Source organism: Gallus gallus, chromosome 4 (assembly GCF_016699485.2).
Source record: "Gallus gallus isolate bGalGal1 chromosome 4, bGalGal1.mat.broiler.GRCg7b, whole genome shotgun sequence".
Lineage (NCBI taxonomy): Eukaryota > Metazoa > Chordata > Aves > Galliformes > Phasianidae > Gallus > Gallus gallus.
Window position 1 is genome coordinate 15,982,025 of NC_052535.1, and position 24,363 is coordinate 16,006,387.

The 24,363-nt window shown below is 38.6% G+C and overlaps 1 long non-coding RNA gene across 1 annotated transcript in view; it reads right to left on the reverse strand.

Annotated features, from left to right (window-relative positions):
- LOC101750610 overlaps window positions 1-24,363 on the reverse strand; it is a 478,463-nt gene that overhangs the window by 121,622 nt on the left and 332,478 nt on the right. Inside the window, exon 9 of the long non-coding RNA XR_006939090.1 lies at window positions 14,272-14,362. This is a non-coding gene — a long non-coding RNA (uncharacterized LOC101750610). The remainder of the gene's footprint in view (window positions 1-14,271; window positions 14,363-24,363) is intronic.

Consider the following 24,363-nt stretch of genomic DNA (forward strand, 5'->3'; position numbering starts at 1 on the left):
TTTTCAGTCAGTGGGAAAAGAGAAAGTACATCTGCAGCTCAGTGGAGTTTTACCATATTTACCATCTGGCAATCTACACATCTAAGTAAACAACTTGTTGTTGAAGGGTCAAAGGTGTTCACATGCCAACCTCGAAGTTAAAATTTATCCAGTTTGATGGGGGGCTGGCAATATCCCTGGGCCATTTCATGGCAGACTTCCTTCAACTCTCTCTGCCCCCTCCTCTCAAAGCAGCATTATACCCTCATTCAGATCAACACATTTTCCCCTGCATTCCCACAGATGCTGAGCAATGCTTGGGCCAGATATGCAAGACCAAAAGGAACCTATGGTTTTTAAGCGTTAGGCCCAAAATATGGTGGGTATGTTTTGGGTATGTTTTCAAGTCCTTTTTTTTTATTATTATTTTTTTTTCCTCCCCAGCAGATATTTGAAGTTAGTGAAATAAAACCCATAGAGGTCACAGACGGGTTTTCCTCCTGCAAAAGAATTTGCAGCATTGCAGAATAAAATTGTTTGCCATCTAGTCCTTACTATTGCATAGAAACTGATTCACAACCCTGTTAGTAAACTTTATTAAAATTGCATCAGTCATTTTCCTTCAAAAAAGATGATGTATGCAGTTTTTCATGCTACACCAAACACTGCAAGAACAAGATAGAGACAGACATATCCGAATTTACATAGAGATTGCAAACTCTTGTTCCAAAGTAATTCTGAAGTAGTGTGCACTGTGTGCAGGCATTTGATCTGATCGCATTTCTGCATATTGAGTATAACATGTACAAAATCAATAATTTCAGACTGTTTTCTCAAAAGAGATAAATGGCTTCTTCATGTTAGAAGAGAAACTGATATATTTCTGAACAGGGTTCTTCAGGCCACTTTATTCATGTCAATTGAGGCTTTTATTTTATTCAATAAATGTTTAGAAGTGATAGCAATTTTACCAAAAGAAAAAAATCTGCTTAAATATCTTTTCTACATTAAAAAGGTAATACTTTCTTACATTTCTTTGTTTATTCTCCCCAAAGCAGAAGATTTTTATTTTACTGTTTGCTTAAGGGGCATTTTTATGTTGGGATTGATTTGCTATCACATATCTGCCTGCAGCAGTTTGCCTCTTCTGGACAAACGTAGCCATGCTGGCAAGTTACAGCATGGCTCAGTTTGTCTTAGCACTAGCTTCTACTTTCCCTAGTCTATATACTTAAAAGACATTACTGTATTTCAAATGGGAACATCTTGAGAATGAGTTCCCTGTGGAAAACGTAACCACCCCATCAATCAACTTTGGTATTCTCTCTCCAAAACCACTCAAACTCCAGAGGAAAAATAAAGAAAAAGTGATGGATGTTGTTTCCATTTAGATTTAATTCTAATTATCAGTTTGCTACGGCTGAACATAGCCATTTTTCTTGTGAACCACTCATCTCCTCTCAGTCTGCTTTACTTTAATGTAAAGTTCACAACAAGCAGCCTCCTCGCAGCATTTCACCATTTTGTCTGGTCCCAAGCAAGCTGAACATTTCCCAGGTTACTTGCCTCTTCATGAAATCTATAGATGATTGAGAATCTAAAGGTAGGCCTCATCTTCTCCCTCTAAAAGTTCATATCCCAAGTGCTACGCTGTTCCAAAGCCTAAAGCTTACAAACCCCACGCATGAAATAAATAGCTACAGTAATGCAATAACATAAAAGCACGCAAACCCAACACACTAGAATGAGATGACGCCTAGTTGCTGGAGATGAAATATACAAATATACTTCAGTATACAAAATATGCAAGACAGCGGAACAAAGCACAAGCTAGATAAAAATGGGAGCTGAAAGAAGCTAGTCACTAAACATTCCCTCTAAACTAAGAAAACTCCATCGAGCACAGAAACATTCAATTTGTAGTTTTACTAAACTCTAAGTGTAACTTGTATTCCAAATGCCAGGTAAACCATACGTAAGTACAGAAGATTTGCGTTGCGTAGACAGAGGAGCGATACATCAGAGCCAGCGCTATGTATCATCATGCTTGCTGGAAATGGCACATTATTGCAGATGTTGGCAAAGGTGGAATCCAGCTCCAAGGTGGCCCCCAGCCTTCACACCTACCCCTGTGCAAGCACCTAGGCCTTCAGAAAACTCCTACCATCTGAAAAGAGATCAAGCATGCAATCCAAGGGCAGTAACAACTACAGACACAGAGAGAATGGGGATGAGGCTCCCACATCTCCAGCATTGTGCCATCAGAGGTGAGGGCTGTGCTCCTGTCTATCACAACGCCTGCTGACACAGCACTGAGCTCTGGGAAAGAGCCATGGGCTGCTCCTCCTCATTCCTACAGGTAGCTGCTTTGTTTCTTTGTCTGGCCTTTGAAACCAATGTGGTGCCCTCTTGGAAACAAAGGGATTTTACAACCTTTATTATTCCAAGACTAAAGATTTTCTCACTAGAAGGGACTACAGTGAACTGGCTGCTTCTGGGTACACATTTGTGGCACGGCCCATCTTTCAAATAGTTTCTTCTTATACCTTGTGGAGTAACAGTATTGAATAACTAGAGGCATGAAAGCAAACTGATGATAGAGAAAACCATATGTAGAATCATACATATAAGTGTCTGTGTACTTTAAATCACATGCACAAAATCAGTAAATAACAATACAGTTTAAATTTCAATGAATTTACAAAATTTTACTTTTCAACCTAAATACTTGCCTTCTCCCATATTTTTTTTAAATTTAATAATATATACATGTTAAAAAAGGAAACTGTTCAAAAACCAGCATTCTCATTCATACTGGTTCACAGAGGTAATGTCTTGGTATCAAAGAAGATTTGTTTCCTAAGACAGAGATAATCTCATCTAGAACATGTCCTTTCTCTCATATAAAGTCTGAAGGAAACTCCTCCTGAAACAGGTGAGACAGACTTTAGCTAATCAAACTCACTGAACACTCAGCACATCACTTCCATCTGCCTCATCAGTTGCAGAACATCTGCAAAAACTAAGCTTGTTTGTTTGCACGGAAAAAAAAAGGAAAAAAAATGTACTGTGTCTAATGCATGATTTACAGACAACAGAATTGTAACAGATCCAAGGCACTGAAGCTATCAGAGCAATTGAATTCAGGCACATCTTCAATAAAGAAATATTAAAAATTACAGAATAAGCAATCATTTTCTGTGCTTCTCAATTAAGTTGGTATTTGAATATTGGCCTCTATTACATTTTATTTCCATTATTTCTGAAAGTTAAAAGGTCTTTGTTGGCTTTGGGATGGTGATATATGAACCTCAGCTACTATTCATATTTGGTATCCTGTATATGCCATTCTAACTAATGGGAAAAGCATGAAAATCAATACATCTCAACTAAGAACTGAAACTATCTAAATTGACCTATGACACGCAGCAAAATACACATTTCTCATCATTTTCTAAAATGGATTCTGCATTTCTCAGCTCCACAGTAGATTGTGCATTGAAAACATCTAAAATTTTACTGTTGCACTACTGGGGAGTGAGAGAAGAAATGAGCTATCCACATTCGGATGTTTTGATAGATAAATTCATACTTCCTAGCAAAATTAAGCTACACTGCTGCCAGCACCTTCATTGTTTCACATGCCTGAAAAATTCAGACATCTGGGATCTCACTGTTCATAGCCAAAACTTGGGAACCACCACATGAAGAGAGTGCACAGTTGAAAATATAGGCTGTTAGCTATACATAGCCTAGTTATATTATAAATTCTGAATTACTTTCCATTCATGCAACAGGAAAGGGACTAAATTAATCTTTCTTGGCTTACATTCAGAAGGTTTGCCCTGTCACGGGTTTGGGACTGGCTGCTGGGTTCGTCATTCTCATCAAAACTGAAAAATGTTGATATAGTTCATCATGCAGAAGTGAGTCAGCTGGTAGCTACTTGCTATTGCCAAAGCACTGCATCTCTGTGTGTAAATGGGCCTTCCCCTTCTGGCCCTACTAACATCTTTATTTCCCTGAACATCAAGTATAACAGACCTTTGCCTTGTTGCTAATGAATAACACATATTTAAATCCCAGTTGTCAAGTAGATTCCACAAGCTTCATACCTGTTGCTACTGCTTCATCTGGAGACTAAGGCACATGGCACCAAACTCAATGCTTTTGACAGCTGAGAAAAAAAAAAAAAACGAATATCAGGCTTTCATCATGGTTTTTTTGGTGCATGACTTCCTTGAATTCTAGGCTAAATTTGGGCAGTAGACTGAAAGTACAGTTGTTTCAACCTAATCCAGATTCATAAAGTTACCTCCATGCATGTGCTATTACAGCTAGAGCTCTATCCTTCATCCAGAAGAGATCTTCCTATGATCAATTATGGAGTAGCTAATTAAAAAAAAAAAAAAAAGAAGAAGAAATGTATTGAAAAAATTAAGTCCCAAATTAAGAAGCAAATGAAAGACTTTTTTTTTCCCCACCAACTTTATAGAAACAAGAAATCAGATGAAAAGCAAAGATGCCCAGAAATCATGTCATGCTGTACAACACAGGAAGAGCCCGTGTCCCAGGCTCTACATTTCAGCACAAAAGAATGCTGAAACACTTGCCCACATTTTGTATGCCAAAAATCAGAAGCTATAATTACAGGATTGCAACACTGTATACATCTAATTAGAGGGCAGAAGAAAAAGGTAAATCTTCATCCTGCTTAATATTTTAGTTCTTCAATAGACATACCTATTTAAAGAACATCACTGTGATGTTTCTCTGAAGAAAAGCAGTCACCTGCTTTCTATAATTACAACCAGAGAAAAAATGTGTGTTCCATTTGAAGCGAAAGAAGAGCAGTAAAGCCCTGGGCAAAAGCTTCTCCATGGGTTCCTTAAAAGCATGGGTTAAAGATTGGAATTTTTCTGAAGTTGGTTGCACAAAGAAACAGTTGCTTCCATCAAAATGGTACGGGTCAATTTCTTACTAATAAACATGCGCCTGACACAGCACTCCCTATAACCCTCCTTCCTGCCCCGACTCCAACCAGCATTTTACATTTCTGTCAACAACTGTGGATCAGAAGAAAACTGAAATCTTTTGCTTCATTCTCCAACAGCTTCTTATTCCATATTTCAGCTCAAATTCTCTTTGATAGATGTTGCTCCTCCAGTTAAGGCAATCCCATGTTAACTGAATTAAACACTTGAAAAATGCAAATGAAAGAATCAAAAAATGATTTATTGGAGCACCAAGAATTCATACCAATAGAACACTGTAGCACATTTTGATCAAGCTGTAATGCCTCACAGGCAGTTTATTTAAATCAAAGTGTTATCTAAAATAATACAAAGGCAAGAAATTCAAAAGTATATTCTAGAAATATTTTAAATTAGCTTTGTAGAGACAAGAGCACTTGCTTTCTGCCACATTAATATTGATGGGCTGATATGGTATCTGTAGAAGCCACTCAATTAGAGCACGATGGGATAGCACTTGCGGGACTCAAATGGTAAAAAAGTTGGAAGAACAACGTAGAATAGTCTTAGACAAGAGTCAAGATGCATTCAGAATGATTGTTCACAGGTAACTGTAATCGTGAGTTCTAAGCATTTAGATGTCTGTAATTAGATCCTTTAAATCTAAATAATTGGATACATGCTTCCAAATTATTAAATTCTCTTCCTAAAGCAGACAGTATTTTCTATTGCATTGAATGATGTTTTGTATTATAGAATGTTTGGTGATACCTGCAAGCTGTCTAAGTCTGGAGACCCCCAGTGTCTCTTTCACAATATAGTGGGCTGAAAAAAAAATAAAATTGAAACCAGTGTCAACCACTCCAAAACAGAACTGCATCTGCACAAACACAAAGCAAGATTTTTGTGCTTTGAGAACACATTGAGTAGTTTTGCAACAACAAAATTTAATATTTGTGCTCCCTATGGATGCTTTCTTTCCCCTAAGGGCATAATTTATTAGAAAAGAGCAGCATGTTTACTGCAGCTTTTAGCCAACCTCCGACTGCAGTCATTCTACATGCAGGTACAAGGACAGTCCTTGTTTTAAACACGAGCAGACTCTTCCCCCACATATACTCTGCATCAAGAGAAAGAATTCACAGTGATACTCAGAGAAATGAAATGTGAAAAATTCAGTACTTTTGAGTGTACCATATCTCTAATTATACTCTCATTTAAGCTTCTGCACCAGAGATATCTTGTGCACTAAGACAGCACATGGCTTTTCTCCAGCCAGCTTCCCTCACTACCGGACAGCAGGTTTCTGAACAGGCTGTCATTAAGGTGAGTGAGCCTATGTAAGATGCCATTCTTTGAAACACTTGTCAAAAAGAGATATTCCACCAAGGAATTATAGACAGATCTGTTCCATGCTTCATGAAAAGGATGAGTTACAAGAACACTGCAAATTCAGTACTGACAATGACATTCCAGCTTGTTCCCTTGCAAAATAAAGAGCTCTTCTTTAAAAAGCACCTGCCAATGTGGGACTGGTGAAGACCCCCCACTTTCTCATTTGCCCTGAAGAGAGGATTCATTTTCCAAAAAAATAGCCTCTTTTTAAGTAATAAGAACAATAAAAATACGATGTATACAGTTTACTCAACAATATGGCACGCTCCTTTTGAGAAGTGAAAAGCCCCTGCTTCTTTGCCAAATGTCTTGATATTGTTCATAAGTAGCCAGAAACAAAAAGCTTTTTGGTCAGTAACAGTGACATCTTATTAATCCTGAGAGATTAAGAAGCTAGAAGAAGAGACATTTGACAAATGACAAACTAAATTTATACATATCTTATTATTAATGCACTTGAGAACTTAAAAAAAACACCCCATGAAGAACAGTTCATTCAGGACTGTAAATTTAAGCACCTGCAGATGCCAGTTTTGCCCTACATTCCTGCTCCCAGCTTTTTGTTCCTTTGCTGCTGCACGCAGAGCCTCACACAGAGGGTATAACTAACCACCTTTTCTCTCTTTGATGCACAAAATGCTACTTACGTACAGGAAATCGTTACCTGGAGCAGGACATCAGAGAGTCAGCTATTGGCACTGGTGTCCTGCTCCCTCTTCCCAGAAGCTTTCTAAAAGGTTCACTCAGGCAAAACCTCCCAGCTAATGACCTCTCACATAGCATGCTCTTGAATAAGTACCGACAGCACAGCAGAGCTAAATTTCAGCTAGACAACAAAAATTAGAGGTGATGGAATTTCACATAAAGCTATTTACAAAGAGCTAAAGTCATCATTGCATCCTTGTAGGAAAGGTTTCCAAAAGGACTGACAGGGACTGATTAACATTCTTTTATCTTGGGTGAAGAATGGTCTAATATCCAGCTGCTCTGAAACACTATTTTTCATTTGAGCTGAGGTACCACGAACTACAAATAAACTGCTCAAATCAAACCACAGGGTTATAATAATTTATGAGAGAGAATAAAATGAACCAAACTCTTCACCTTCACTCCAAACAAAGATTACACCAGGAGAGCTCTCTGTCCTACCCAGTGGGCCACTATGAGGCAGCAGGATGGGTTTTGGCTTGCAGTGACCTATGTCTGCCTATGAAATGCCCAGGAAAGGACTACTCAGGTTTATGCCTCAGGAAAGTATGAGTTTCCCACAGGACATAGTTCCAGAGACCTTTCTTGGGCCAACCGTCAAACCCTGGGGCACTTGGAGTGATGCTGCCTTGGTGTAGCCCTTGGAGATACCAACCACAGATCAGAGGTTCAGCCTCCTCCCATCTAAATGCTGGCTGTGCCTTCTTTTTCTTAGAGAGCACTCACCAGCTTTCTTAAAATAGTGATCAGATTCCTCAAGTACATAATGACTATTTAGCAAACTGCGAATCATGTCACACATTTAAATAGGTAGTAAATCACCAGAGAATAAAGCTCGCTCCCCTTCTCTCAGCAGCTTACAGGCATCCTTCAGCACAAAGCATTTGCTGGAGTTTACATCTGAAATAGCCCAGCCAGACCTCAGTGACACAAGGGCCTGCACAAGACAGGCTAGGACCAGCTGCTGGCTGAGCTCAGAAGCAGCAGGGAGCAAAGGGCCTGGGGCAAATGGTCCTCCCTTCCTAACACCTGATTCAATTACTTGCTAATGAAATTATTCTCTGCTGGATAGCAATTAGGGTCATGCCTATCAACTACTGCATACCAAGCACGTGCCCTGAAGGTAATTTTTCTGCCACAGAGAAATTCTTTCCCTAGAGCACAATGTCAGTTGAAGCTTTTCCTGCTAGGGAGTAAATGAATGGGGACCATCTTTAGGTCAGTTATTTCAAGCTTGGCCATTTGGTGACTTCACTGCTCTGAAACAAAATGGGACTTCTCAGAATAATTCTTCATGGAGAAGCATTGACAACTAAAATTTAGCCTCCAGCCCAGTATCAGATATGGGGACTGATCTGGAGAGGCACAAGCATATTTTAAAATGTTTAAACATGTTCCCAAAACAGTAAACTTCTACAATAAGCCAGAACAGCTGAAGTCTTAGATGAAATAATAATACAGCTTCAAAGGAAAACCTCTGCCATTTTTCTTTTCCTCTACCATTTCAAGCAAAATATTTGTCCTTAAACTAAAAATTCAAATCTTCCCATAAAGAAAATGCAGATGATTTTATAAAAGAATAGATGTTATATACGAACTGATGAAGTTTTTTTTTTATTTTTTTATTTTTGTAATATATGATAGAAGTTATCTAGCAGACCAATTAAATAGGTAGCATGAGTACAAGCAAGCACTGTCCAAATTTATGCACTGGCCTTCATTCAAACACTTTTATTCTATGAGGACACATACTTTGCTCTTTTAAATATCCTGTTTTATCAATTTTCTTCCCGTTGGCATAATTCTCTCTCAGGGCTGAATGTCAGTAAGTTACATAGATGCTGGAAGTACAAGAAAACTTTGACATTTAGAAGCAAACTAATTATTTCACTTTAGTAAGTGCTCTGAACATCCACAGAAATTAGCATCTTTCAGTACAAACTATCCAGTGGTTTGGACAATGAAAAGAAACACAAAGTATTATAAAAAGCAAATGTTTTACCTAGTAATTTCATTTATCTTAGAGTGGTATTTTAACTTTTTTTTTTTTTTTTAATTGCGTCCATTGTAATGGTATGGTTTATTTTTTAAAAATTCCATTTACAATTTTTTTTTCCTGAAGGATTTTTAAGCTCTAAGCCCTGTTCTCCATCTTCTGTTATAAGCACTTTGGAATCTTCTTGTTCACAGGGAGCTCTGAAGTCATTTCCCCAGGCATTCACACTCAGCCTTGGGTTTCCTGTTGCTATTTTGTCCAAACCTGCTGCTCTGACACCCTCCTCATGTCCATGTAAAAACAGAATTTGGAAGCTTTGCAGGTCAGCTTTGCATAAAAGTAATGATACAGAGTCTGAGCTGACTATCTGTACTTCACTCTATACTCATACATACGATTAGCCTAGGATGAGAGCTCTTCTTCAGACATCCTTAGCTCATCAGTAATGCCTGTTCTTAAGGAGCACCTTTGCTTTGAGAGCCAAGCTGACAAGGAGAAATGCATAGGGACAAAACCTCCTGCAATTCACATAAACCAGTTCTTCTACTATGCAAATTAAAATCTAACAATAATAGTAGAAAAAAATTCTACTTGAGTTTACCAACATTAAGACTTTGCTCACAGAAAGCACAGGGAAGAAAAATCTTGTCATATTCTATGCTATAACACCATCATCCCTACAGAATCTGGAGCCAGACCTTGAGTTTTCTTGGCAAATCAATACAGCAAGCAGATTCCAAGAATGAAATCAGTCCCACTAGCAGTCACTGTCCAAGAGCCCCTTCAGTTGTTTTTATGTTGCAGAGAAAGTTGTTACCCTAAGTATTCAACTGCCAACGTATTGCATTTAGCTAAGACCACCGACCTAGTGCAGTGTTAAGAAATAAGTCATCTGCATACTTGTGATATTTAAAAGGGTGGTACTTAATATCACAGCACTGACAAAAATTAACATGGTAGAAAAAGGCAACCACAGGATTTGTCTGCACCGAGCTCTTCTCAGCCACAATAGTCTTCTCATTTTAAAGTTTTACAGCTGTTACTGTCAAACAGATAAGACCTTTTTGTGAATCTAGTCAAGCAGATTTGTAGATGCAATGGAGACCAATATCTCCAGTGCTGATCCTACTGAAGCGACTCATCTCTTTCAGGGAGCAGAAAGACAGGCACAGCATCTGTGCTCACTTGCTATGCACATGGAAGTACAAAGATGATATGCAAGACATAAGCATGTCTGTCATAAACCAAAACCCAAATTGTCATTTCCAGGGGATCCTTTTGATTAGTTTTTGAATTATTGCAGATGCTCAGGTTACATTCTACTGCAGAAAATATAATTCAGCTGAGACTGAGAAGTTCACCAGGAGATGGTAGGTGTCAGCTGTTGTCTTCTGCATGTATTTCTGCATTTCACAACAAGCAAAACATTTCCAAGAAAACTGAAGGTTACAACTGTCAATGCACAAATAGTCTAAGAAAAAAATAGTGGATTACATAACAGAGGAGGAATACAGCAGCACAGCTATCCAGGCCAAAATATTTTCAGATCAGCATTGAATGAGAGCAAATGACCATGAAACAAACCAAATTTTGACTAATTTTTACAGCTTCACACAAAATGTAGCTTAGCTATGGGTTTGATAAATTACAGCATACGCCCCTATGTAAAGTGCTTTATAAACCTCCAGGTTTTACTACCAAATCACCTAGTTTCTGCATGATGAAAATATCAAAGGACAGGCCAGAGATTACTTAACTTTTGTAGTATCAGGCTGGATCCAAGGGACATGTCCTGATTTTTTCTATTTTATGCCATGCTCAAAATTGCATAGCTTGAATCCCCATGAAAGTTGCAGGTCTCCAGTTGCGAGATCCAATGTTTGCAGCAGAGATTTGGTATTTTTTCTCCTCCATAATAATTAAAAGTTAATTTATCACAGGAAACCAGAGGCTGCAAATGCCAAAATCGACAAAAAGCGATGTGACCAATAACTTTAAGGTTACATGATTCTGTCAAGCCAGAACATGAATATAAGTCAGGCAGCTATTGATATATATAAATTCATACAATCCTAACCCACTGCAAAAAGCTGCATTGTTTTGCAATTCTGTTATAAAATCTTGTTAAATCAAACTAAACTGGTTTCATACCTAGGGTAAATAGGATTTGATTTTCGGAAGATCTTCTCTTTAATTTTTTTGTACAAGTGGAATTGCTCCAAACGTAGCAAGCTTGTTTCCACAAAAGAAAAACGCTCCTAAGTATTAAACTTGATTTGAAGTCATGTTCTAGAAGCTTATATTCTCCTTGTACAGACTTGATATGCTGTTACTCGATGCTGTGATATGCATGCAAAACGACTGATTCAATGGATTTCTGTGCCTTAAAATCTAACACGCTGCTGGATTAAGTCAATATTCATGTCAGCTACAGTAAGAAAAAGGAGAATGAATGTATACTGTAAGATATTGCTCAAAGAATGCTTAAACAAAACAAATGGAGGAAGCCATTACAAATACCTCCTCATGCAGGGGATGCTTGTCAAAATCTCAAAGAAAAAAATATCCTCAAATGCAACCTTATACAACAGCTGAAGAAACTTTACTAGCAAACTACAACAAAGCAGTTGATCACTACATGTCTTTTCTCTAATTTCTCTTTGTGGGTCAGCCAAGAGCATATCACAAATATAGGAAGGGAGAACATTCCCAAACCATGACTTCACATTGAATGCTCATTTTTCTTTCCTCAGAGCATGAGGGTCAAGAACTTGGTCTGTCTCAGGAGAGACTCAGTTTCAGTTACTTAAAATAAAATTTCAACTGCATCCATGAACATAGGCTTATTTATATCCCCTATAAATCAGACAATATATAAATCACTTGTATGACCCAGATTCCTGATCATCTAAGCATGATAAACACTTTAATTTCACATGGATACATATAAAGCTAAGTGACCAGCAACTCAGTCTTGGGTCTGCAGATATAAGTTACATCAGTAATCCTAACTCTTCTCACATTGGTGACTTGTACAGGAAAAGGGAAAAAAAAGAACACACCCACAAAAGCACAAACTTTGGCCCATAGGTGCTGAGTTCTAACCAGCAATCACTCCTACACTGTTATCAAGCTAAGGAATATAGTTTCATTCTATTGCTGCCAGAACAAGTAATCCAAATTTTTTGTTAACGATAAAAGGAATCTAGTGACCTAACAGTTAAGCTGGCCATCCAGAGTCACCAGAGACAGCAACCCCAGATGGATGCAACAAGTTGCCCTAAAATAGACAGGGAACCTGGACAGCCTCACAGCCACAGAGGCTGTGGGGAAAGTCAGCAAGATACCATCTGAAGTAGTTACTATAGGCAAGATGTGTAACACGCTCACTTATTAACTGCTATAATACGAGAACTTCTTAGCCAGTGTATCAGCTGCGACCCAAGCTGTGCTAGAAAGTATTCTACATTCAAGTGGGATATGTGTGAGAACCATTAACTTGGACTTAATTAAAGGACTGGTCTTTTGTGGTGAAGCATTCTCAGTTGTAAGCGTTCTAGGAAGCAATGGGGGCCAAGTGAAAAGGCACTGAACACTTTCTAACTAATCCAGGAAGCAACTGAAGCAGAACTGCTTCAAAATGTATTCCCTACTGACTTCATTTTCCAAAGCTGAAACTCTAATCAAGATCACAGTAATTCACATAGAATGAATTTAGATATAGCTTGCCTTGCTTTTACTTGGGTGGAAAAAAAGCCTACTTTAAGCAACTATTTGGCTGACTTCTGCCATCTGCATCAGTTCAAGGACAAAGCTGCCTTTCTGGAGTTGAAACTGTTGTATGAAGGCAGAGCTAAGACTGTTTGTCTCCATTGAGCATGTTAAATAGCACATTTTATCTGTGCTGCAATAGCAATTACTAACACTCAGCCCACAAGGTACAAGACTCATCCCGAAAGAAAAGCTTTGCTTACTTCCTCAAAATGAGACTGTAGCCAAAGTGTATAAAGAGATTAATGATAGTCAATAACATTTTGTTCCTATCTTGCATCTCTGAGTGCTAGAATCTTCATTTTAACATTCTAACCTTCAGCCTAACATACCCAATACCCAAACTATTCAGCAAAGCTTCAAATCTGGTGTCTACAGAGTTGACTAGGAGTGGAACTCTGTGACCCTTGTGGGTCCTTTCCTACTTATAATATTCCATGATTCTATGAAAAGTATAAATAAAGGTTCTAGTGTGCAGACATTCAATACTTTGTCTCCAGATGTCTACATGCTACTCCATTTGAAGTTCACATCTGTTATCATCACATCTGTGTGCACCTGTCCAGAAACAATCAGCAAGATAGCAAGATTTTTGCATAGCAACTTTGACTCACAACCAGCTTTAGCCTTCAATAACTAATTAAACAATGAAAGTGAAGCCTGGCATTCCACTATGGGAGAGCCATCAGTAGAGTTAAATTAGATGTGAAGTGTTATATCCCGGAATATGAAAGGTTCTATTCTGGAGAAGTAATCCAGAGCACTGATTTGTAATTTTATTCTCATTATTTTTAGCAATAGATGAGCATGCAGGACATTTCTGTCTTTTCCAGAAATCCTGTGTTCTAGAGTTCCAGTGGAGATCTTAACCTAGATGCAGTTTTAAGACTTCTGACATTCATCTGACTCAGAAAAGCCAATTTTTAAATAGCCTGAAATTAAACCCCAGCCATAGAGAAGTGATTTCTGAGAGACTACGTGAGTTCAGTATCCAGAAATGAAGTTACTGAGTGCTAATCTAGCACCTGAAAAGGCCAGCCTACCTAGGCAAAGTAAGAGGATGCCATTAATAAAACACCATCATTTTGATTTTCTATAAAGAATGTGCTGACAGCTAAAGAGTCTTTCAATTTTTAAAGGAAAGGCAGCTCACTTGTCTAGAAACTATACAACAGTTTGCTACTTTTGTAAATCTGAGCAGAAAAGTTAGAGGACAGCGTAACAGGAAGATCTCTCACTACCCTAGTCAAATGAAAGGGACTGGGTAGTTTCAAATAAATAAATGGTTTGTTCCAAAGATGCTTACGCTGAGAATGCATACAAGGATATGCATTTCTAGGTGCTTATAAAGACAGCTGCATCCACAAACATCTTCTGACACATATGAGAGAAGTTGTAGAGTAGGTCCAGCATAAATACTTTCGGAATGTAAGATTGTATCTGACTCACCATTAAATTGTGGAATCCAGAGCTAAGGCTGCTATTCTCCTCTGCGTGTTCTGGATGCCCTCCACTGCAGTATACAGTGCCTTTGACTCAGCTGCAAAATAGACGAAATAACATGACATCATCTTGCTTGTATTTAAGTTTGCTGATTAGATCATTCAAGGCAGTGAAATTAAGGGCTGACTGAAGAGCTCTGTTAAGACAACTGGGAATTCAAATGGCAAGAGAAACAATGCAGAATAACAGCCCAAATTTCACATCCAGCATGACAGCTGCTGAGCTGACCATGCCTGCTCAGAAGTTGAATGTGGAGGTTAAACATGAAAAATTACATTACATAGTTAATATATTCTTCTACTGTGTGCAATTCCTTTCTCCTCACCAATACAGAAGACCTAGAAATAGCTCAAGAAAGTGGGATAAGGATGAGAACAGGCAGGAAACAATTGCTGAAGGGCAACTACAGGTACATGGACCTTTCAGAGCAAAACGGAGACGAACGATAGAGCTGAGACAGAAGTCTAAAATCATGAGTAGCACAGTGAATAGAGACTGAATTTCAATCATCCATGCAGAAAAATAGAAGAGGTAAGGAACTTTGGTTGAAACCAGAAAGCAAAACCAAACCAAGCTATGATTCTGCACAGATGTTTGGATTCTGTTGTACCTCCCTGTAGAAGAGAAGGATGCTGAAAAAGTACCTGGGCTCAAGCAACAACAGGACAAATTCATGAAAGAGAAGTCTTCTAGGGCCATTGAGCATAAAAGAACTACTACTTGCATTAAAATTCTTCCACTGGAAAGTGTTGGAGGTTGAGAGAATATTTTAGGATATATCACAATGTCCGCACTGTTGTTGTTTTTTTTTTTTTTCCTAGTCATTCACTCTGGCTATTACCAGAAACAGGATACTGGGCAAGTCAGACATCTGTCACACCGAGCATAATCTTTGTCTTTTCAATAAATGCTTTTAAATAACTACACAGTTGGAAGAGATTGTCATCATGACATTATTTTATGGTAAATTTGGAGTATCTGCATCATTTAGGAACTGATCCAAGTTTCCTTTAGGATCGAATATTTCAAATAATTACTTGAGTCCTCTCAGCCAGCACATTTCAGCTATGTACTGGATTATTCAACTTCAGTCACTGCCCAGTTGCTGAGTCATAGTGTGTTAAAACAACTTGAGAGTTAGAAAAGAAATAAAATAAATGAGCAGCCCTCTCCTGACATACTCCTAACAAAGCTGTTTTTAAGGGGAGTTTTTCAGAAAAAAAATTAACATTCAGTTGGTACTCAGATATTTTCAAACAATGACCAAAAAGTAGAGCTAGAAATATCAACAGAAATCTTTGTCAAGTGCTTTTTCATTTGACCAGGACTGGCTACAAGTCAAATAAAAAGACAGAGATGAATATGGAACGTTTCTCTACAAACTTCAACAAGAAATCACAGATTATATATAAGCTTCCTATCAGTATGAATAGTTTTGCTGTGCAGACACACGCAGAGTACACTGAGCAACTGTGTACCAAAGGCTCTGTTACCACCTCTCAAGACTTCCATAAAACAGAACATTAGCCTTGAGCAACAATTTAGATATAAGCTATGCGCTGCTAAGCTAACCTCCAAAGCATACATACCCAAACACTTAACATGTATAGTCCTCGTGTAAGAGTACTCTCAGAACTCCAAATTCATTTGAGATCACATGTATATCAATATGGTATGTAGATCGATAAGACATGCAGATGCAGGAAATTAAGGCCAAATGCATTCACATTGCACAGCTGTACAAGTTGCACTGAAGTTGTGTTTTAAATACGTTGACAGAATCACATTTGTTGTATTTATATTACACCCAGCGTCATTGCACTTCTTTTTTTCAAAGATTTTGCTGAAGAGCACTCAAGCACATGCTCAGTTTACATTTCTAATAGCTCATTTGAAAGTACAGAAATACTTTCTGCATTGCACATACAGTGATCTAGTGTACAGAGAGGATCTGTATAAATGTTCATAAATACGTACCCTGGGGGGAAATGGGAGTTTTGAGACTTCAGAAAACCTGAATAACTATTGATGTTCCCCAGGTTCGGGATGTGTCTAGAGTGGCTTACTACAGTAGTGTCTATTGCTAGTTTAAAGTCATGTGATAGCCTAGTTTTCATTTTACAAAATATAATAGTGACAAATCTGAAACTCTGATAAGTACAAAAGAACCCTAGAAAGCATATCTTTTTGATTTGAAAATTTCTAGTTTAATTTGAAAAATTGCTACAAAAATTATTTTCTATTTTGAATTTGATGCATGCAATTTCTACTAATAATTTATATCCATCTTTGTTATCTGTACTTTTTGAACATATATAAATCTTTATTTTCTTCAAAAATCACTTCAGAATCATCATCAGGAGTTTTGATGTTCACACCTCCAAAACACTCACAGGTACAGAATTTGTTGGAATGCAAAAGTTCTGAGGTGGGAATAGTTGCATTTTAAATACGCTTAGCAAAATTCAGTGGGAGAAGACAATTCAGCTTTTTTTGTGCTAACCTGAGAGAATCAGAAGAACAGCAAATGCTCCCAGAGCACCCTGTAAAACTCTTCAGCTCTTCTAAATATTGTCTTTCATCCAAGGTTTAAACATAACTGCTGTGGGAGGCACTGAATCACTATTTCTGTGTTAGCACCTGGTCGTTAGGACTTTGAGAGGTCCTTGAAACTTTCCCTGATAAAAGCAAGTTCAAAATTAGACAATGGAAGACTGTCTTTCCCAACGTTCTAACAGTCCACCCTGAAAAACCTTCTGCTTCAATAGCAGAATTTTGTTTGGTAAGGTTTTTACATTACAATGTGCAATGCCTCATTGAGTTTAGGTCTTAGCAAGGCTGGAGGTCAGTGAGGATTAAACAATACTGCGATTAGAAAACCACGATTCAACTAAATATAAGATGCTTTGTTAGAACAGCTGTGTTCAGATAAAATGACAGTCGCAGTTCTCTGGTTGAAACATTCATGCACAAAGAAGAATCAGTTGCTCTACCACGTTACAGTGAGGGCCTCTCCAGTTTGGTTTTGGTTTGCCTCCCATACAGCAGTTATCTCCCAGGCACAAGGCTAGCAGACACTTTAGGGATAACCTCCCACCACACTTCCTACTGGAAACGTTTCATTTGAAAAAATCATAAAAATAACAATGAAGGAAGCAAGGAATCCAGTCCAAATTTCCTTTGTTAGGCTTTTGTGGTTCTGGTTCACTTATTTTGGGGGGATCTAAAGAAAAACGCAAACCATCAAACCACTCTCCCACCCAGAATTATTGCTGTCTGTTCAGACGTGTGTGGGGAAGCTCAGAAGAAGGAGGTACTTTTATGGGAAGTAACAGAATGCATCCAGTGTTAAAAACAAAATCCATGACAAACCAGTCTGACACCTACACAAAGCTGAAATCTTGGTGCACAATTAGTGAATGCTCTACTTGCAACATACACAGAATTCAAACAAGAAAGTCTGTGTGGGATATAACTCAGAAAGGATTTTTCTCTGGCAGGTAAACTATGTCAAGGCAAGACTGCTAGCAAGTTTTCTTTTGTCTTGCTTCATTTTGATGTATTTCTGTTAGTCAGTGTTTAATTTGCCTAAGCAGCACACAGAGGGCTAAGCGTAGGAGGCTTTTGCATACTTAAATACTATAAAAAGAAAGCTTTAGTACTGCTTCTGCAAAAAAATAATAATAATTTATCACTTCTTCAAGGATGTTTATGGCAGTACACAACACATGTCATTGTCAAATGCAATAAAAACACTGAGTAACAAAACAAGTTTTCCTATATTTCCAATCAATTTAGTAAACTCCAAATAACATAGCCAAGCAGATTTTATTTAGGTATCTTCATTTACCACGGAAGAGGTACATCTCTGCCTCCATACTCGTTAACAATAAAAATTATAGCCCTAAACACAACAGAATAGCCAAACAAATATAAAACTATCAGTGAGCAAGAGCTCTGAACAAACAGCCTTATTCTTTCTGACAGCTCCTAAATAAACCTCACCCTCACCACCTCAGCTTTAAGCTAAAAAATTCAAGCACTGGCATTAGCATAGTCCCAGCAGCAAGGGCCCTAGTGAGAGGTGGAAGTTCCTCTTGGACACCAGGAAAATCTTCAGGGAACTAGACCATCCTCCACCTAGTTCTGTTAACACCATCTGCTCTGCAGCACAGAGGCCAGTTAGCCTACATCTGCGCAATGGAGCATTGCTGCTGGCAGCATAGTGAACCCATGCAAGAAAATGAATGAGAAAACAGAACTTGGCATTTGTTCCATTTTCGAGAAACTGCAGCAGTCTGGGTACTAGTAGATGTCCCATCTGCCCGCAGCACATTACAGCTATCATTTGTTACTACTATTCAAGCTCACTGGCAGCTTCTCCAGTCCCACAGTTTATCTGCAAAAGATCAGACTGCTGAGGTGTAAACCAGCCTTCCTTACCACTTCCCTACGATGTCAGTGAGGCTACTGTCCCCAGGAGGGGGAAGGGGCAAACATTTTGAGGAATGAGCTACGTTGCTACCACCTTCTCACTTCAACCCCTGACATGCTTGTGGGCTAAGAACAGCAATGTTACTGGCACTCCACTCAGGTCACAGATTTATTCCTGGGATACCTGAGAAGACACTTAACCACAGGAGAGCACCAAAAAACGCACCCTCACTGAGGACAGCATCTAAAAACAGTTTGGTCCAGAGAACAGTGACTGGTGAAGGCTGTTAATGAAAGATGAGTGCAACAGCTAATGACAGAAACAAAGGAAATAAACTGAGAATCACTGTGACGCTACGATTTCCTATACTCTCAACTAAAAGGAGAATGTTAGCCTCACAATCAGTCCCTGCAAGGATTGCCAGTGCTGGAGATGACCATTTTAAACAGGTACTGAAGATTTGGTTCCTGTAAGATCGTTAGCATGTACTTTTGCTTGAAGAAGAAACTGGTAGTTTCCCCAGCAAAGGATTTAGCATACACCTTCTCGGGATTTCTCTACAGAAATAAGGCTTTAAAGTGCAAACCTCCACAGAGTTAGAGATGCTATCTCAAATAGCTGGAAAGCAAAAAGAAGGCCTAAGCAGTGGTTGTTTCAGAATATAGGCAGATATAAACACTGTCCTTTTCCAAGAAAGTGGTACATATGAACTGTTCAGAGAATAACATCTTATACTTGCATTTCATAGAAAGGAGAGAAAACCTTCTTTGTGTAGCACTTTGGATAATCCCTGCTCTGTTTTCACAAATCTGTCCACAACATTTTGGTGGATTTTCTGGCTTTTCCAAAAGATGGGAGAAATCGGAATCAAAAAGCTGGAAAATAATTGTCTGGTTTAAGAATCATTAAGTTTTAATAAAAAGATTATCATAGCTAGCAGAGTCTCTCTTCTAAGTACTCCAAAAAGATGCCTATTTTGCTATCATTAAATGAGGGAGGAAAATGTATTTTCAACACTAAAAAGATAAATGATGTTATGCAAGGGTATGATTTTATTTCTGAAGGGCTTTTTTAAACTAAAACTTAGCATATAATGTTGAAGCTACCCATGAATGTTGCATTTTGTTAATTTCAGACAGTAATGTTCAATGGCTTGAAATTTTTAATGAGAATGGCCATCTCTGTAGATTGAAGACCTTGAAAGACAGCATATAAAGCTGATGCCTTGTTTAGCATCTGAAAAGGCTGCTGCATACTGTGGCATCCTCCTAAGATGTTCTTCCCAAAATCACACAACGCTGTACAATGAGGATAGATACCCTTTCTAGAACAAATGATTTTCTACCCTTTCTAGAACAAATGATTTTTTATACCTTTCAGCAATAGAGAAAAATACGCCTTATTTAGAAACTGAAGTTGAAGCCCTTGAATGCCAGCAAATAAATCTTCTCTTCTGATCATCTGAACTAGCAGTGCAGACTGTGAAATCAAGTTCTCACTATCCGATAACTGCAAGAAAGTCAAGGGGAAATTTAGACTGGATATAAGGAAAAAGTTGTTTACAGTAAGAGTAGTGAAGCACTGGAACAGGTAGCCCAGAGTGGCAGTGGATTTATGGTCAGGCTGGACAGGACTCTGAGCACCTGATGGAGCTGTAGATGTCCCTGTTCACTGCAGGGGAGTTGGACCAGATGATCTTTAGAGGTCCCTTTCAACTCAAAAGGTTTTACAAATACCAAAAGCTACACAGTTCCAACATTCCAGCACAGAAGAAATGGGTCATAAGAGAGGTCAAAGAAGGTGGCTAAATGATGATAAAAGAGCTTTTAAATTTTACGGCTTGACAGATTTGAGCTGATATCTCACAACTAATTCCACATTTCTTGTGTTGGCAATACATCTGTAGAACCTGAGCTGAAATCTCACACGAGCGCTTTGGTTTCTCTCACTACGCAAGTTGAAGGTCCCTGGTGAAATTTAGTGTATCCTTGCTAGACATGGTACTGGTCACTGAAAATCAAATTTCTAAACAGATTTCTAAAAATAAGATTTCTAAACAGATTTCTAAAAATAAGAGCTTAGTACCGCTTTTGTGCCTGTGTTCTTAGGAGAATAGCAATATTGTAACAGTTGTGAATGGAAAACCCAGAGGTCCATATCTTAATGTTCTCTGACCGGAGTTATTTTCACTTTTATACAATTTTAGAACCTTAGAGAGTCATGAAAACAAAAATGACAGCTTCTAAATGCATTCATAGAAGTTATAATAAAAACACACATTTCAACAGTTTAAATGTCAGCCTGTCTTGTTACCTATAATCACAGTGATTGAAGTTTCTGTAGTTCAAAGGCAATAATAGCAGTGATATAACAAGGAAAACCTATTGCAGTTCATTAGTCATGGTACATTAGAAGAAAGGGATTCTTGTGCAATTTTATGGCCATTTAAAAAATGGTGCTTTCTTAAAACAGAAAGTCTTGGGAGATTAATATTTCACTTATTTTTCAGAGGCTGGACAAGTTGTATGTAGAAAACTAGTGAAAGCAAGCAGGCCATGCAGAGGGAAGAAAGGAAGGAAGGAGTGACTGGAAGCTGCGCATCCAGCGCAACTTCAACATCTGCTTTGTTTGTAGCACCTGACCTACATCTGTGTATCCAAACACTTCAGGGGAGGGAAAGCTGAAAAACTTGATCTGCATTTGAAAGATGTGATATACACCTCTATGGATAGGAGTAAACAAGCAACAGAGGAAGAAATTAACAGTTTTTTTCTCCGACAATTTCAAGCAATGTTACATCCTACCAGAAGGCAACATAAATCACACTGATATATGTCGATCTCTCCAAAAGATGTATCTCCTATTTATTTCCATGGAAATCACGACACATAAAAGAGCAGAATAACACTATTTGGTAAAGAAAATTCTCAGCTACGTAACATTATTTTCAAACACAGTCACCACCATTAGCTGTGTATTTTCACCAGCAATGAGCATACCGCACTCGTAAACAGCTGCGTGTCTGTCCAGAATGTAGCTTGCCTTTCATGTAGCAGTTGCCACTGCTGAAACACACCATCCAGCCCTCAAACCTACTGTTTGGTCCCCATAACCATTCAAAAAACACTGTGGAAAGAATTGGACAGGGAGAGGCTGTGAGAATGGGACAGAAGGACACCGCTCTGATGTAGATGTCAGCTAAGTACTTTTGGATGTGCATCCAGCCATCAAGAAAGGAAATACAAGATATATTTAGTTCAAACAAATATTTTCATTTGTGATAATTCTCATAGATTGCTTTTAGATTTGTAAAAAGCGTTTGCATTTGGGGCTGGAGGGGGAGGGAGCTCAAATCCAGTTTTGCACATAGAAGGAGCATCACTTCAGAATGAGTCAGTGTTAGAAAAAATTATGTTATAAAAACATCTGTTCGGTTCTCAAAAGCAACTAAAAAAAAGGGAGGAAACATCAGGAATGGTTAGGACAGAAGTAAAAGCAAAAGAGAACCATGATTCATTCCATGTCTTGAGTGCTCCAACAACCCCTGGTTGCCCTACTTTAAAATGAATGGAGCAGAAATAGGAACCTTGCAAAGAAGAGATATCAAAAACGTATTATAGCCTGCAAAAAGAGAAGAGCGGGGATATGGCAGAGTTCTATAAAATCACAAATAGCATAAAGAGGGATGGAGAATGGCTGCTTAGCATGACTGTCAACAAAAGAATCAGATAGAAAACAAGAATTGCCAAGCAGCTGGCACGGCGAGCAGGAAGCACTTCTTGGTGCCTGTAAGCAAGCTGCCACCTTTCCTGCTGAAGGATGCTGCACATCTATCTTAATGCAAGCTCAGAGGAGTGAACAAAAATCACAGACCATCATGTCATTTCAGGTACAATACTTCTTGCTCAGGAAATACTGAGGGTTGCTTGAGTGTGGGAGCATGTACACAGCTAATATAATCACATGCTTGACCTTTTTTTACACTCTTCCCCAGATATCTGCTGGTGACTGCTGTTGGAGGCAGGATAGGGCTGGCGAGGGGAGTTGTGACCTGCCTCTGTTGACTGCCAAATACCACCACAAAAAAAGCAGCATTAATTACATCCAATTTAAGCAGTGCTACTAAATGAAGGGTTCAAAGTGAAAGGCTGAATAAGCTGAAGACCAATGTAAGAATAGGTCTATGGAGAATAGTCCATTTTCTTTTCAACCAGACTGTGATACAAGGTAAAATAATTCTCACTACCTTTTAAATTATGAATGATATGGTGAATTATTAATGTTAAAGGTGCACTAACCTCTACTCTGAAGTTCTACCACTCTCCTCCCTCTGTCTAACATTTCTTTGGCAACACAGGACAGCTTTCCTCTTGATAAGCAGCAGCAAACCCTTTTTGCACTGCAATTCAGAGTACAGAGCCTGCACACAGACATCTAACCTGGGAGCTCCTCAGTCTCCAGAGAGGATGGTACATGACGACCAGCACCAGAACTAACAACAGTTTAACCCAGTGGCAGTGATTCACACCACTGTCCAAGATCTTCACAAGCTGCAATGAATCATACTGAAGCAAAGTGAACATACAAATTAAGTGCTTAGTCTTGCAAGCATCAGGCACCGGAACTGAAATTGCTCATGATTGATCTAGGTGTTGTATTTCTCCAGAGGGGAGGCAACGAGGTGGGCATCAGTGACATATTTACAGTTCTCCACCTCCTCTTGCAGTTGAAAGCCTTCAGCAATGGCTCCTAAGAAAAGAACCTGATGTGGGTAGTGCTATAGTACACCATGCTCTGCAGCACCCACCTTCAGCTCCACTGCACTGGGAGCAACTTTCCCATTCGTATTGGAAATATTTGTATCACCTTCTACATTGCTGCAGATATTTTCATATGCTGCAGAAATTCCAGCTGGGGAGCACTGGAAATTACAAGAGTCTTGGTGGGAGAGAAGAGTAGAACTGGGTCTTTTATAGCCAGCACGTTTTCCAGATCCCTAATCACCATTTTAATACTATATGTATTTAACTTCACTTGGTATGTAAGCTCTTCTCGGTACTCAACAGTCATTCAAAAGCTGAGAGCTACAAAACTAAGAAAGGCCATGAAGAAAACAGCCTCTGTTCAAGTTAAAGCTACATTGCTACACTAGTAGAATTTTAAAAATCTAGATCTTTTCTACTCTCCTACTATGGCAAATTAACTGTGACACGCACAGCTCAATTGCTTATTTCAACAACAGCAGGAAACCCAGGTAAGCCAACACATTTTATTTTTTTTTTAATTTACTCTTCAAATTTTATGATCACCCACAGCACGTTGCACTGCAAAGGACTGCAAGCTGACGGCATGGAGGGTGAGGATTTCATTTCTTGCAACAAGCATTGTAAAACTGGCAAGAAAATGATGGTTTTAAAATAAAAGATAATTGCTTTAAAATAAAGATACTATTATTATAGTAAATTGTTCTTGGGTTTTGTTCTTGGGCAAAGCCTTAAAACATCTCCAGCAATCAGCGAAGCCCTCCCAAGAGGACAGTTTTATACATGTCATTATGAACAACAGACAATCACCTACTTCTGAAAGGGTTAAGAGACGTAAGC